Below are 14307 nucleotides of genomic sequence, written 5' to 3' on the forward strand. Positions count from 1 at the left end.
CTATCAGTTTTGTATTTGTAACATTTAATTCAATATTTTGCCTTACCGTCATTTCATCAAATATAAGGATTCCTTGCTTTTGAAAACTGTTTTTCCCTTCTACTTTTTTCTTAAAAGCCTCAAAAAATTGTTGGTCCAATCCACACTTAATACTTACACGAGATAAATATTTTCTCACAGTTGAAATTTGAGGTAACGGCAATATATCATTATTTCTCAAAAATCTATACGCTGCTGGACTTCTGATATGAAGAAATAAGCACGTTAGCAACCATTCAGAAGTATAACGTCTGGAAGTCTTTTTATTATATTTTGTCATTTTGTAACATTCTTTGATCAAAATTTTTTGAGCCAACGGTAAATTGCCTAAATTGTCAATTTTATTGAACAATGATTCTTCATCTATTCTCTTAATTTTTTCTTTAGACAGTTTTAATTCACTTAAAATACGTTTGGTTTTTGTTTGTAATCGGTTTTGTTGCCTATTTGATATTTTCAATTTTTTCCGTAAAGATGACAGTTTTGTGGTAATTAACGTTTTATTCTTTCGTTGAAAATCATATAGAGCCCGTGTTATTTTCTTGCAGTAAAAACATTACTGTCCTCGATTTGTTGTGTAAGTGCAGTGTATGTGTCTCCAAACGTTACAGTGTCTATCAAATTGGTAAAACGAGGTCTGAAAAGCGGAAGGACATTTATTTATTTTTGCTCCTCCATAACAAACTTCTAAACTATCGAAATAGTCTAAAAACGTCTGAAGCGTTTGTACACTGTTAACTTCATTTAAAGTAGGTGGCAAAAATGGTGATCCAAAAATAAAACACTTGAGGCCGTCTTTTGTTATTAGTATGCTTTTTACTTCCCGAGCGTAAGCAAAGGAAGTATTGTAATCGAGTCCGTCGGCCGACTCTCTACTTTTACGTTTTCTCGATCTTTCATGACCCCTAGAAGACGAAGAAATAGGTCTCCCATTTCCGTCTGTCTGTCCGTCTGTCCGTCTGTCCGTCCGTCTGTCCGTCTGTCCGTCTGTCCGTCTGTCCGTCTGCCGTCCCGGATTTTTATTAGACAGATAATCTCCGAAAGTACTCGACCGATTGTTGTGAAATTTTGTACTTATATTAAGAATATCATGTAGATGGTAAAACGCTAACCAAAATTTGTCTAATCATCCCCACCACTAATGCGATGACGTCACTTCAAAATTGTACATAGTAAATGGGTTTTCAATTGTATAAAATAACATAGTCCTACACATGTAGTTTACAACTCTGAATCGACTTTTCACCCGAAACGTCCAGATTTTTGGAAAAAAAATCAAAATTATAAAACAACATTTTGAAATTTAATTTTTAATCTGCTAACCAGAATGCTTTCAAATGTTGCAGATGTTTTAAGGCTATAAAGAGCATCATAAATCTTTAGTCAAAAAATATTTGCTTATCCCCTCCAAAAACTTGATGACGTCAGCTCAAAAGTTTGTGGAATAAATCATATCTAAAATGTACAAAATATGATGAGTCTGTACTTGTGATCTATCACTCCATTCATATTTTTTGGATTTGCATATACAGGGTGACTCAAAAAAATTAATGAATGCGTAAATTTATTTTACTGATTTACTCAGAAACTACAAAACCGAATGCTTTGAAATCTTGCAGATGTTTTAAGGTTATAAAGAGCATAATAAATGTTTAGTCAAAATATATTTGCTTATCCCCTCCAAAAAATTGATAACGTCAGCTCGAAAGTTTGCCGAATAAATCCTATCTAAACTGTAAAAATATGATGAGTCTGTACTTGTAATTTATCACTCCATTCATATTTTTTGGATTTGCGTATACAGGGTGACTCAAAAAAATTAATGAATGCGTAAATATATTTTATTGATTTAATCAGGAATTACAAAACCGAATGCTCTGAAATCTTGCAGATGTTTTAAGGTCATAAAGAGCATAATAAATGTTTAGTCAAAATATATTTGCTTATCCCCTCCAAAAACTTGATGACGTCAGCTCGAAAGTTTGCCAAATAAATCATATCTAAAATGTACAAAATATGATCAGTCTGTACTTGTGATCTACCACTCCATTCATATTTTTTGGATTTGCATACACAGGGTGATTCAAAAAAATTAATGAAAGCGTAAATTTATTTTACTGATTTACTCAGGAACTACAAAACCGAATGCTTTGAAATCTTGAAGATGTTTTAAGGTTATAAAAAGCATAATAAATGTTTAGTCAAAATACATTTGCTTATCCCCTCCAAAAAATTGATGACGTCAGCTCGAAAGTTTGCCGAATAAATCCTATCTAAACTGTACAAAATATGATGAGTCTGTACTTGTAATTTATCACTCCATTGATTTTTTTTTGGATTTGCATATACAGGGTGACTCAAAAAAATTAATGAATGCGTAAATTTATTTTATTGATTTATTCAGGAACTACAAAACCGAATTCTTTGAAATCCACTGCGAAAAAAAACATAATAGGCATGCAGTCGTCACGTTTCCGACAGCGAGGGAAGTACTGTCTAAACTCTTTAGACCAATTTTTTTCATTTCAACGGTTTCGTCTATTACTGTAACCATAGAAATGCAAATTTTTTTATTTTCATTTCCCTGATCAGTAATAATATGCAGAGCCCACGATTTTGACGGCAGTTTCAAAATATTTTCGCTGATTAGTCTATCAAATAAAATTTCGATGCTTTGTTGGTGTTTATTTTCAATAGCTAAAATATAAATAATGAGCGTATACCATTAATAAGTAACTTGAAAATATTCACATTCAATAATGCTTTCACTGCCAGCAGCCATTTTTTAAAATTTTTTAGGAGTCTGTTCATCTCTTTGGAGTATTCTACGTTTTTTTGTATTTTTTGTCAAATAATGTGGACATCCAGGGAAGATGCAAGGAATGGCATCTTTCGACAATCTTGGAAATTTTAAAGTGTACTAAAATTAATAAAAAGAGATTGTGACTTTAGAATAAATATGTAGGTAAATATTTCGGAATATTACCGTGTAACATTCCGTTGTCACTTCTGTTACGATATCTTCTCTGTTAAAATGTTTGGCACACACAACATCATTAACAGTTAATTGTCTGTCTTTTCTTGGAATGGCGCGCTGCCATTCCAGTAATCTGTCTTTAGGTACCCGAAACACCGACACTTTTTCGAGATTACCCTTGTATCCGCTAGAACAATTAGGCACAACACATTTTCTACCCATTTTTATTGATAAATCAAAAAAACAAGTAAGAAATCGCAGAGAAAACCTAGCAAAATCTGTCACACCTACAGAGGGAAAAAGCCCGCCAAACGCTGCTAAACAGATCTGAGTGAGAGGTTACAGGCCGCCGCTGTCTGTCTCTCTCGACCGCTCATCGTGAGTAAACCGGCGTCAAGTCGATGCACGGTGAATACGCTTCGTCGTAACACCTAACTTATTATACACTGTGATTAAAACTCAAGCGTACAGGGACTTGTCTCCACACACAGAGAGTTATCTCCACGCAAAAGATCAAGACAATTTTGATTCCCACACACTATAAGTTTTTCGAGATCGAGACCGCGACCCACCATCGACATTCAAGTGGATCGTTCATAAGAGACAGCCTTCCACGACACAGCTGGTTGCAACAGCTTCGCGAGTGGAACTGTGTACCACTGTCTGAAGGCTCACGACTACCAAACGGGACAACAGGTCATCGTCGCAGGATTCGCGGACAGCTCCACGAAAAGGATGGTCGTAAACGCCGTGAAAGCAACAGTGAAACTTGAAGGCAGGGCCATTCCGACAATTTTTGTCGAGTTATCCGAAGAACCACACACGAAGACGCTACTCGAGATTGATTTTACTGAGGACACCTACCTCATCCTCGACTTAAAACACAAGAACTTCGTCTTTGCTGATGACCCCTGCAACAAGTTTCTCAAGAAGGAGCCCTCCAGCAGAACCATAAGCGGAATGTGACGTTTAATCCTCTCTGCGCCACACCGCCACCAGCTGAGGAATTCGCAACCACCACCATTGACTACATGTGGGCCGACACGTATTCTACCCTCAAGATGAAGGAATTCCCGAGATACCACGGATAATTTTCTCCTCTCTTCACCTCCGTGTAGAGGAAGGAAAGCCCTTCTCGGAAGGGAAAAAGACCGAACTTAATGGGCTGCTCAACGAATTCTTAGGCAGATATGCTACCGCGGACCGCCCACTCCATTTTCGGAACACAGCCTACTTGTGTGTCAATTACAGGAGGTTAAATGCCATTACTACACCAAACGTCTACCCGCTCCCTAGGCTAGACGACTTACTACATTCAGTAATGAAGATTGTATGTATGACAACGCTGTACCTACAATATGGGTATTGGAAAATCACCGTGAGGCCAGAAGACTGTGATAAAACCACATTTACTTGTCCTATCGGTCTGTAACAATTTCTCCGTCTACCATTCAGATTACGCAATGTACCTGCCTCCTTCCAACGCCTAATGGACCATTTCAAGCTTCACCTGCCTGACGTCACCATGTTTGCATATTTGGACGACTTATTTGTCATTTCCGCCACCGACAGAGACCATTTGAACCATCTCAGTCTTGTGTTCGAGAAGTCCGTTACTAAAGACACTGAATTTCCGCCTTTGGTGTCGTTCTAAACAAAGAAAAGATAGAAGCGATCTCCAACATACCTTCCCCGAGGAATCTAAAACAACTCAAGACTTACCTCCAAACCTGCGCGAGGCGCTCGCCACCGTTTGGGCCATCGGGAAGTTCCGACGCTACATCGAACAAATCTCCGTAGTGGTGATAACAGATCACCAACCGCTGAAGTGGCTGATGACACTCAAATCACCCACGGAAGAATTAACCAGATGGGCTATACTTCTGCAGGTGTATCATCTCGCCATCCAGTATGCGCCCGGGAAGGTCAATATACTCGCGGATCTTCTATCTAGACCCGCGATCACGGTACGCTCCAACAGACGGTCATTACGGAATAGAAAAAACACTCCGCTGTATCACCGAATGATATTATTGGCCTGGGATGAGCAGATGTATCGCCGATCATCTCAAAACCTGTGTCCCCTACCAGAAATATAAGGCATCTAACACCAAACCAGTCGGATTACTGCAAACATCTGTAATGCAGCGACGAATGCGCCATCCAGCTTGGTCACGAATCGCATCAAACATGGCCTTTTAAGCTACTAACAAGAAGATTTGCAATGAATTCTGCCTTTAATGCCAGCACACAAGTACCCCCGCCTTCCTGATGTTTGGACAGGAAATGAGAACAATATGAGGTAACCAACGATCTTCGAAGCATCATCCCCCCCAAAAAATTTCGTTGAGGAAGACACAATCCGCTTACTAAATCGAAGTTCATTTTACGGGCGTAATTTCAACGTTGAAAGAAACATCGACATTTCAATTGATAGATTATGTCTAAATATCTGGGGAAGACACAATATTTTTTAAAATAAGTGATTGTTTAGTGTTTAATTAATCGTTCATTCTTCGAAGGAAATTGCATTTTTAGACGAGGAGAGAGCATTTTTCGCTTCAACTTTTACGGCAGTGCAAAGATAACATCGAGCTCTATGGGGAAGACCCGGTCATTTTTGTTTAAAATTTATATTTATCAAAATATTTGTTTTTAAAAAAATATTGAATAATGAAAATAAAGTGAAACTAGGCAACCTATTTACAAATGATTCGTTTCGATAAATGGTTGAGTTTTACACAGCAGGGAGCCTTCCGACCGACCCTTGCAGGTAATCAGATCAGGTCATAAAACTCATAAATACTCTTAGCTTAGGAACATTGTTGAAACTCTTTTACAAGTCGACTTCTTACATTGCTAACATAATTTGAATTAAAAGTATGCAAATTTTTATAATTTTATACATTCTACTAAAATAATTTCTTACAAAAAATTATTCCAGTATTTTTTATTAATCTGTCATTTTATATCTAAATCAATACACAAAACTGACAAGATTTAGAATCTCATCACTTCACTAACCACTTATTTTCCTGAACAATCACATTTATTTAAATTTAATTTTTTTATACTCTTTTCCGCACCACCTATGAGACAAAATATTATAGGCGCGTTTTTTTTTACGTGGTATCTCCAGTAGAGCTATTCCACTATTACTATTTATTGTTGCGAATGCAAATAAAATTTTTTATATTTACAATTTTTTTTTTAGAATTTGTCTGATGGGTTGACTTCTTTTGTAACGAGAATCTACTATCTCCGGAAGTAAGGCATGCAAATAAAATTTTTGTAGGGGCTCTATCATATTATATTCCCAAAATTTATCGTCTTGTTGAATTATGCAATATTTAAATTCTTTATGTGTGTAAACCACAAAGTAACACAATTCTTTTTCTGTAATGTGTAATTGTCCTTGAACCTGATACATGTAATTATGAGATTCCTTTAATGTTATGTTACCATCTATATCAATTGTCAAATAATCAATTTTCTTGAGGTCTATCCCTTCTCTAATAGTCAACTTTTTGGCTGCATATGGACATTTTATTTCTACGAGAGCGTTTTTATTTATTAAGCCGTCTGGCGATGCCGCTAAAAATGTATGACACAACTCTGGTGGTAAGCTAATTACGAACTCATATTACATCACTCGCTCGCTACGCTCGCTCGCGTATAAACTTCGTTCGTAATTAGCTTCTTACCACCCTCGATATGTAATATACTATTTTGTTTTATCGACAAACACGCCGCATTGTCTTATTGAGAGACTAGCTTTTGCCCGCGGCTTCGCACGCGTTAAATTCGGAGTAAAACAATGTTTTCTGTAGACCTTTTCAAGGTGTACAACACTTAGTACATTATTTTGATAAATCTCGTAGGGTTAGCCTGCGTTTGCAATGTAAGCGGAAAAAATGTAATTATTTACATCACATTAGAAACCTCAAAAATAACAGTATTTTTCTACTATATAATGGATGTTATTATACATACAGGGTGCCGCATCCAAGTCTAGATATAGGGAATTAACATGGGAATTGGTTTTTATTTTATAATATCTCCCCAGATCACTTTAAAGCTATTATTGAGTGATGGCTTTGTGGAGGTCGAAGAGGGCTATCGGCCAGTATTTTTTTCAAATCGTTGCATCGCGCTCATTTACTGTAAAAAGGTTTTAAAAATCGTATTTTGAAATTCGCGCCCGATCCGAGTTGTCGCGAAATGTTCCGTCGCACTGTCGAAGTTCGGCGATCGCGTCTGCAGATTAGCCATGCAAAATCCAAATGTCAAAGTGAAATTAGAAATTATTCTCAGAAATCAACGAACAACTCAAACTGATTTATTTTATCCGGTGTGATGGTTATTGTAGGACAAATTAAACGGAATAAATGCACAAATTGATCCATTCATTCGTCATAGTACGCGACCCCGTCAAACTATTCATCTCGAACTACACTCAGGCCGTATCCAAAAAGCCCGAGATGAAGACTTCGAGCAGCTGCGATTAGATGAAAAAGCGAGGGCCTGCTTGTTCTTCGACGGTTAATTTAATTAGTAGGTAATTTGGATAAATTTCACACTTTTTTTTGAATCACCAAAGATTGGAAGTCCATTGATTTTACATTCGTTAAGCAGGGATGGAATTTTTGCCGGATGGAAACATGTTCGTTACAAGAAATTTTTGAGAGAGAAATCTAGAACATTCACTCAACAACATTTTAAAATATTTTTCTGTATTACGAATGTGTTTTGGGATTCAGAAACTTTTGTATTACTGTTTTATTTGTTTATTGTGTTAACAACAAAAAAAAATAATATTTCACAAAACAAAGTTACATTTATTTTCAAAGATAATAAAAATTACATAAAATCAGGTGGTGTTAACAGGTGCATGTTTGGCGCCACAATTTGAATTATGCATTTAAAAACTTTTACTAGAGTAGCTTTCAACACGAAAGGGTACAGGTGGTGGGAGTGCGCAGAACATTGTTTTGGTTTGGCCTTACAAATATCGTGCAAGCAGTGGCAGCGCAACTTAAGCCCCGCCCCTGTACCCTTTCGTGGTGAAATTACTTCTAATTAGTAACTGTTGTAAGGGATGCCGTGTCATTGGCACCAATCAAATTATCTCAAGCTCTTGTACGATCCGTGGTAGAAACAATTCACTGGCACTGATTCTTATCAGGTGGGCACGACGTCTTCTAGGGATCTTAAACAGATGGGATAGAAGAGTTTCAAAAAGCATCATGACAAAAAATTAAAGCCTGAGGACTACTCACGTATGGAGTTTTACGAAGGAACGCTTGAGAAAATCTAGGCTGATGGAGAGTTTTTGAGGAACATTTGTTTTACTGACGAATGTTCATTTGGTCTTAAGGGAAGTTATAATCGTCAGAACGATCAAATTTGAACAATACACAATCCTCACGTGGTCGATGACCATCGTTATCAATGGCGTGCAACTGTCAGTGTGTGACTGGGGCTTCTAGGACATCATGTCAATGCACCTTTTTTCATCGAATCTGGATTGAATGCTCAGAAGTAGGACAATATGTTAGATCAGCAAATACTTCCTAGGACTCGAAGGGTGCGGCATCTGCAGCAGATCTTTTACATGCAGGATCAAATCTCCAGCCATATAACTCGCATAAATGTTGTTTATTTGAACCAGTATTTTCCCGCAATGTTGGAATGGAAAGTTTGCACCGCCCCATTGGCCTGTGCATTCGCCAGATCTAAACCTCCAGCAATATTGTCTTCAGATTTCAACTCAAATGTTAATCAACACGCGTAGGAGTTTTGAAGATTGGCGTACTTACTGTACGGCTGCTGAGAGCAGTCTTTTTGAGCAATTCTTGAAAACAGTGCAATAGTTCTCCAGATTCGTACAATATTTCATTACTTCAGTCATCAACAATTATTGTTAAATTTTGTTATTTGTAGTTATCTAAATGGTTCATTAAAAGGTTCTCTTCAAAAGCGCCAGCTCTTTTGATGGTAAATCTTATCATCACACAATAAGAAAAGCGGGCCCTCGCATTTTCATCTAATCGCAGTAGAACATGACATTTTAATGAGATTTTAGTAATAAAGACTCGACCAGCACCACCAATATAACCTAGTAAAATATTTTGTGCAGTTTGTGCATTTATTCCGTTTAAATTGACCTACAATAATAATCGTTATATTGGATAAAATAATTCAATTTGAGTCGTTCAGTGATTACTGAGTGAGGCAGCGCGAGTACATCCCTAGCTTCTTCTTCTTCGTCTTTTCGGTACGAATGTACATTCCTAGCTTGAAGGGCTCCCAGGACATGTCAGAATGCTATCGATGGGGTTTACAGGAGGACCAGCTGCTCGAAGTCTTCATCTCGGGCTTTTTGGATACAGCCTGAGTGTAGTTCGAGATGAATCGTTCGACAGGGTCGCGCACTATGACGAATGAATGGATCAATTTGTGCATTTATTCCGTTTAATTTGTCCTACAATAATCATCACACCGGATAAAATAAATCAGTTTGAGTTGTTCGTTGATTTCTGAGAATAATTTCTAATTTCACTTTGAAATTTGGATTTTGCATGACTAATCTGAAGACGCGATCGCCGAACTTCGACAGTGCGACGGAACCACGGCTGTAGAATAGATAGGTTGAGTATCTTTCATTCATTCACGTTCCGGTAGGTGGAATAATTTCTTTCCGTACCAGTTGGCCATGACGCGCGTTGTCAAATGGGTCCCTCTTACGGTATTTAGCGGCATTAATTTTTGCCACATCAAAAGGACACGATTATACCGACATAAATGACAACTTTGACATTTAATCAAAGCATTTAATAATAATTTTTATGTTAAACGTTCAATCTTTTGGAAGCATCTTTGACCATTGTTTACACTAGCTACTATGCGACTTCTCTGAAACCGTTTTTGCAGAACCCTCATACAACGCCCCTGCCCTGATCGCGTTCCTACTCTTCAAATGTTATGAGAAATATTTGTACAACATTTGAAGGTTAGGTAGGAACGTGATCAGGGGTGTTGTATGAGGTTTTTGTGGGGGCGGATTCGGCAAAATCGCGGTAGCTAATGTAATCAATTACCGAAAAGTTCTTGACCAGTACATTGTCAACTTGTTTTTCGAAGGAATCTGTGTTTATCTGGTCATCGCACATGCTTGTTTAATAATTGTTTACATGAAACAATAGTGCTAGAAATATCGAACAAACCTGCGGTTGCCGAGGTTTGTTATGTATAAATGTACGTTCCTCTCTGAGTTGGCGATCTCGTTAAACCAATTTAAACAGTAATTTCTATCATAATACATCAACTAGAAGTAGAATGACAGTTTTGGCAGCCTGTCAGTTGTCAATTTGCCATTGCAGTAGTGGAAAATTTCATTCATAAAGATGTTAGTGTGTAATCGTAATTCACAGATGGCGAAACGATCTAATGCGCGCCAAAGCCGCCTAGGACACCCAAATTTTATTCCACCAAATTTCCCTTAGTGTACCAACCTTATATTCTACAGCCGTGGACGGAACATTTCGCGACAACTCGGATCGGGCGCGAATTTCAAAATACGATTTTTAAAACCTTTTTACAGTAAATGAACGCGATGCAACGATTTGAAAAAAATACTGGCCGATAGCCCTCTTCAACCTCCACAAAGGCATCACTCAGTAATAGCTTTAAAGTGATCTGGGGAGATATTATAAAATAAAAACCAACTTGCCATGTTAATTCCCTATGTCCAGACTTGGATGCGGCACCCTGTATAAACCTTCCTATTGAATCACTCATCTATTAAAAAAACTGCATCAAAATCCGTTGCATAGTTTTAAAGATCTAAGCATACATAGGGACAGACAGCGGAAAGAGACTTTGTTTTATACTATGTAGTGATGATTGGTGTTAGTACAAAATGCTTCAATTGCCCTTGCTTCGTTTTCTATGCCATGTTGCAAAGGTGTTGGCAGAGTAGTTGCTGAACTAGATTTGCGAGGATATAAAATGTCTTTCACAGTATTAGCCGTGTTAGTTGTTTCTCTCATTTTGCAATTTTACCAAAATAACTTGCGGTTAGTCTAAAGGATCTTTCTGCGCACCGTTCTGGATTATTGCGTTGGCCATTTGTGTTTTCTTCGATTAAAGAGACATCAACGTTTGAAAGATTTTCGAGAAATACTTTTTGCGCTGTTTCTAAGTCCATTTGTGACATATCAGGTATTTCATTTGCTTCGTTAGATACATGTCCATAATCAGAATCTGCATTTTGTGTGCGCTGTTTTGTTTTTAAAATATATTTCTTTTTGTGGCATTTTATTTGTCTAACACTAAACGTTTCGGTATATGTTATCTGGCTCTTATTACATTTTTTCATCAATTCAAAAATATATGCTTCGTTTGTATTGTAACTAATTGCAGATGCATAACATCTACCCCGATATGAGCCCTTTAGTGAAAAGTTGATTCTCTTGCCACCAACAAATTTATTAATTACGGCATTATAAGTCTCCGTGGCATTGTTGTCCACATCAACTAACAAACTAGATGACAAATTTGCTACCCTGTTCAAAGCTGCATAAAATTTTCCATACAACCTAGAATTTGAAAATTCATAAGGCAAACCTGTCGAACTTTCTTGTCCACTTTGTTTACAAAAATAATTTGCACATTTAGAATGATCCCCTAATATGTGGTTGGGACCATTGATTTTTTAAATTTAAAATTTTTTGATGCCAAGGAACGTTTTCTTTTTTTCTGTATCTTATAGCGGCAACAATAGCAGTTCTAAATTTCAAAATATTATTTTTCAAAAAGTTACGTATATGCATATAAGGAATTCACGTTCGGTAGATGTAACTAGATTTGGTAACTTTTTTTTTTAAGCTGTGTAACCGCGGACATAATTGTTCTAGTGTATAATGTATAACTGGAATGTCAGAAAGTAGGTATCAAAAATGTGACATGTAAGTAAGTAAATGGCAAATATCGAAAATGTGATGGTTTTGTGGTGATCTGCTGAATCTACTTTTGAATCCAGGAGAAAATTGCATCCCTCTAAAAGCCCAATTAAAGAGCAACCCGCATGTAAAATTATTTTAGGAGGACAAGCTTTGATGTCATCATCATGGATCCGCAATTTTACCATGGATCCGTTTTGGTATATCCATGTCTCATCCAAGAAAATGAAAAGTAAATCTTCACCACTATCACGCAATTAGATATACCGCTTTAGAAATTTGATTCTGGTACCTATTTAATGTGAAAACCTTCGCCTTCGGAAACCTAAATTTATACGTGTACGTATTACGTACAATTATTCTCCAAGCCGAGTATTTTCCCTTTTACAAAACAATAACGATTATATAAAACTAAAAACCAATTGTAGAGCGGACCCAACAAAGCATGTAGGTATATAAATCTGGGCAGTCGTCTTTCTGATTCTGAGTATAATATTAACGGCACCGACGCCGTTGTATCGGTATTGTTTTAAAATTCGAAAAACACTCGAGAACACTAGCGAACTTTACGGAAAATATTTCTGCTACCAGTTTAACTGTTTCCGTTTTACCCAAGCATTGTCTATTTTTCCCAGTAATTTTTTCAAAACCACGAAATATTTCTTGTTTCTTTTCCTTTAAAATGCGCTTTCTCGTGACTACTTTTGTGGAAATTGTTTCCACGCTGTATTTAAGGATTTTCTTCAAACGAAGCGTGTTGAAATTAGAAAAACATCGTTTTTTTCCAGACAATTCAGATTTGACATTTGAATTAGAAAATTAGACAGTTGATACCAATCTTTAATTTCTAGTGATCTTAAGATTGCAACTTAACCACAGAAAAATTTCTGTCAGCTACTTCTACCGAACGTGAATGCTTATTATCTGTTCTGGGCAGTTTTGACACCTCTCTTATCTTATTACAAAAATCTCGTAATACGTGGTTACGGCATTCTATCTTGTGAATAAAACAGTTAGGAGCGTATGGCTTCGCATCTCTTACTTTCTTATAAACACTGCTGTCACCGTCCCCAATAATTTTAACGTGCTTTAGATTATGTGTCTTCATAGAATTTTTGAATCCGTCTAAAATTCTCAGCGTCCATGCCTGTCGATGTACCCTCCCAATTTTTGAAACATTAATGAAGTGGTTTATTAATTTGATTATTTTTAAATTTGTTACAAACTGAACAAAACTTATTTCTCACTCCAATGTATAAAAATTTTCTTGTTCTAGCCCCAATAATGCAACCAACACCCGATAATGCATTATAATTTGATTTATACGATCTTTTACTCCAAGCCCCATTAACAATTACCGTTATTAATGGAATTCAATCACTGTCAAGTTCACCAGCTTCAACGGCTAATCCATCTTCCTCTTTGCCTGGTCGAATCATTTCATCCAATGCCACTTGCTCTGTAATTTCAAAAATTTTTGTCTCTGACGCAGTATATGTTTTCTGTCTTATTATCGGAATATTCAAAGCAGAAGATAATTCGGAAAACTGCGTATATCCTATACCACCAGCTACTGCTCCACAAACCGCGGCGTCATTTATGCTATAATAATCATTTTTATTTCCTTCTGTATCAAATCTTCTTAAACCACACATCTTACACTTATAAGTAAATCTACTTCGCAATCCTAAATGCTTTTCGTTAATGATATCTACGTCACTAATGTGCATCCATATAGATCATGTTTAATTGATTTAATTTGATACAAATTTTGTCGAATAAATTCTGCTAAAAAATGTGCAAAATATGATGAGTTTTTACTTGTAATTTATCATTGCATTCATATTTTTTAGATTTGCTTATATACCTAGATGGCTCAAAAAAATTAATGAATGAGTCAATTTATTCTATTGATTAAATCAGGAACGACTCACTCCATTTTCCCAGAAATTTTGGGAATATTGTTATTTTTAGTCTAATCCACATTGATTTACGTGTCCTTGCAAAATGTTGATGATTTCATCATAAAATTGTGTACCTAAAGTAAAAATTTGACTCGAAAATACTGGATATGTTTCATTGTATTTTAGGTGCGAGGGAAGTTCTGTCAAAACAACTTTCCACCAATTTTTTTTGCTGTTACATTTGAACATTAACAGTTTATTTTATATATTTTTAAAACATTATAAAGAAAATAAAAAGATGTTAGACTAAACCTTGTGGGTTTCTCAATCTATTTTCCGGAGCATTTTAAACTTTCAATTCAATTTCTTTCAAAATACATACAAATGGATTTTACCCTTCATTTGAAAAATAAATAAGCTTATC

At 36.3% G+C, this 14307-nt stretch overlaps 1 protein-coding gene and 1 long non-coding RNA gene across 2 annotated transcripts in view; both read right to left on the reverse strand.

The window, feature by feature from the left end:
• LOC135135279 (GTP-binding protein REM 1) overlaps positions 1 to 14307 on the reverse strand; it is a 245018-nt gene that overhangs the window by 31692 nt on the left and 199019 nt on the right. The gene's annotated exons all lie outside the window — the stretch shown is intronic.
• LOC135135499 (uncharacterized) lies at positions 9146 to 9372 on the reverse strand. Its single transcript, XR_010281575.1, has 2 exons — positions 9243 to 9372; positions 9146 to 9183 (listed from the first exon to the last, which is right to left on the reverse strand). It is a non-coding gene; the product is annotated as an uncharacterized LOC135135499 (long non-coding RNA).

The sequence above is a fragment of the Zophobas morio genome, unplaced genomic scaffold (assembly GCF_036711695.1).
Source record: "Zophobas morio isolate AGI-343-1 ecotype UQ-CSIRO unplaced genomic scaffold, CSIRO_AGI_Zmor_V1 ptg000024l, whole genome shotgun sequence".
NCBI lineage: Eukaryota > Metazoa > Arthropoda > Insecta > Coleoptera > Tenebrionidae > Zophobas > Zophobas morio.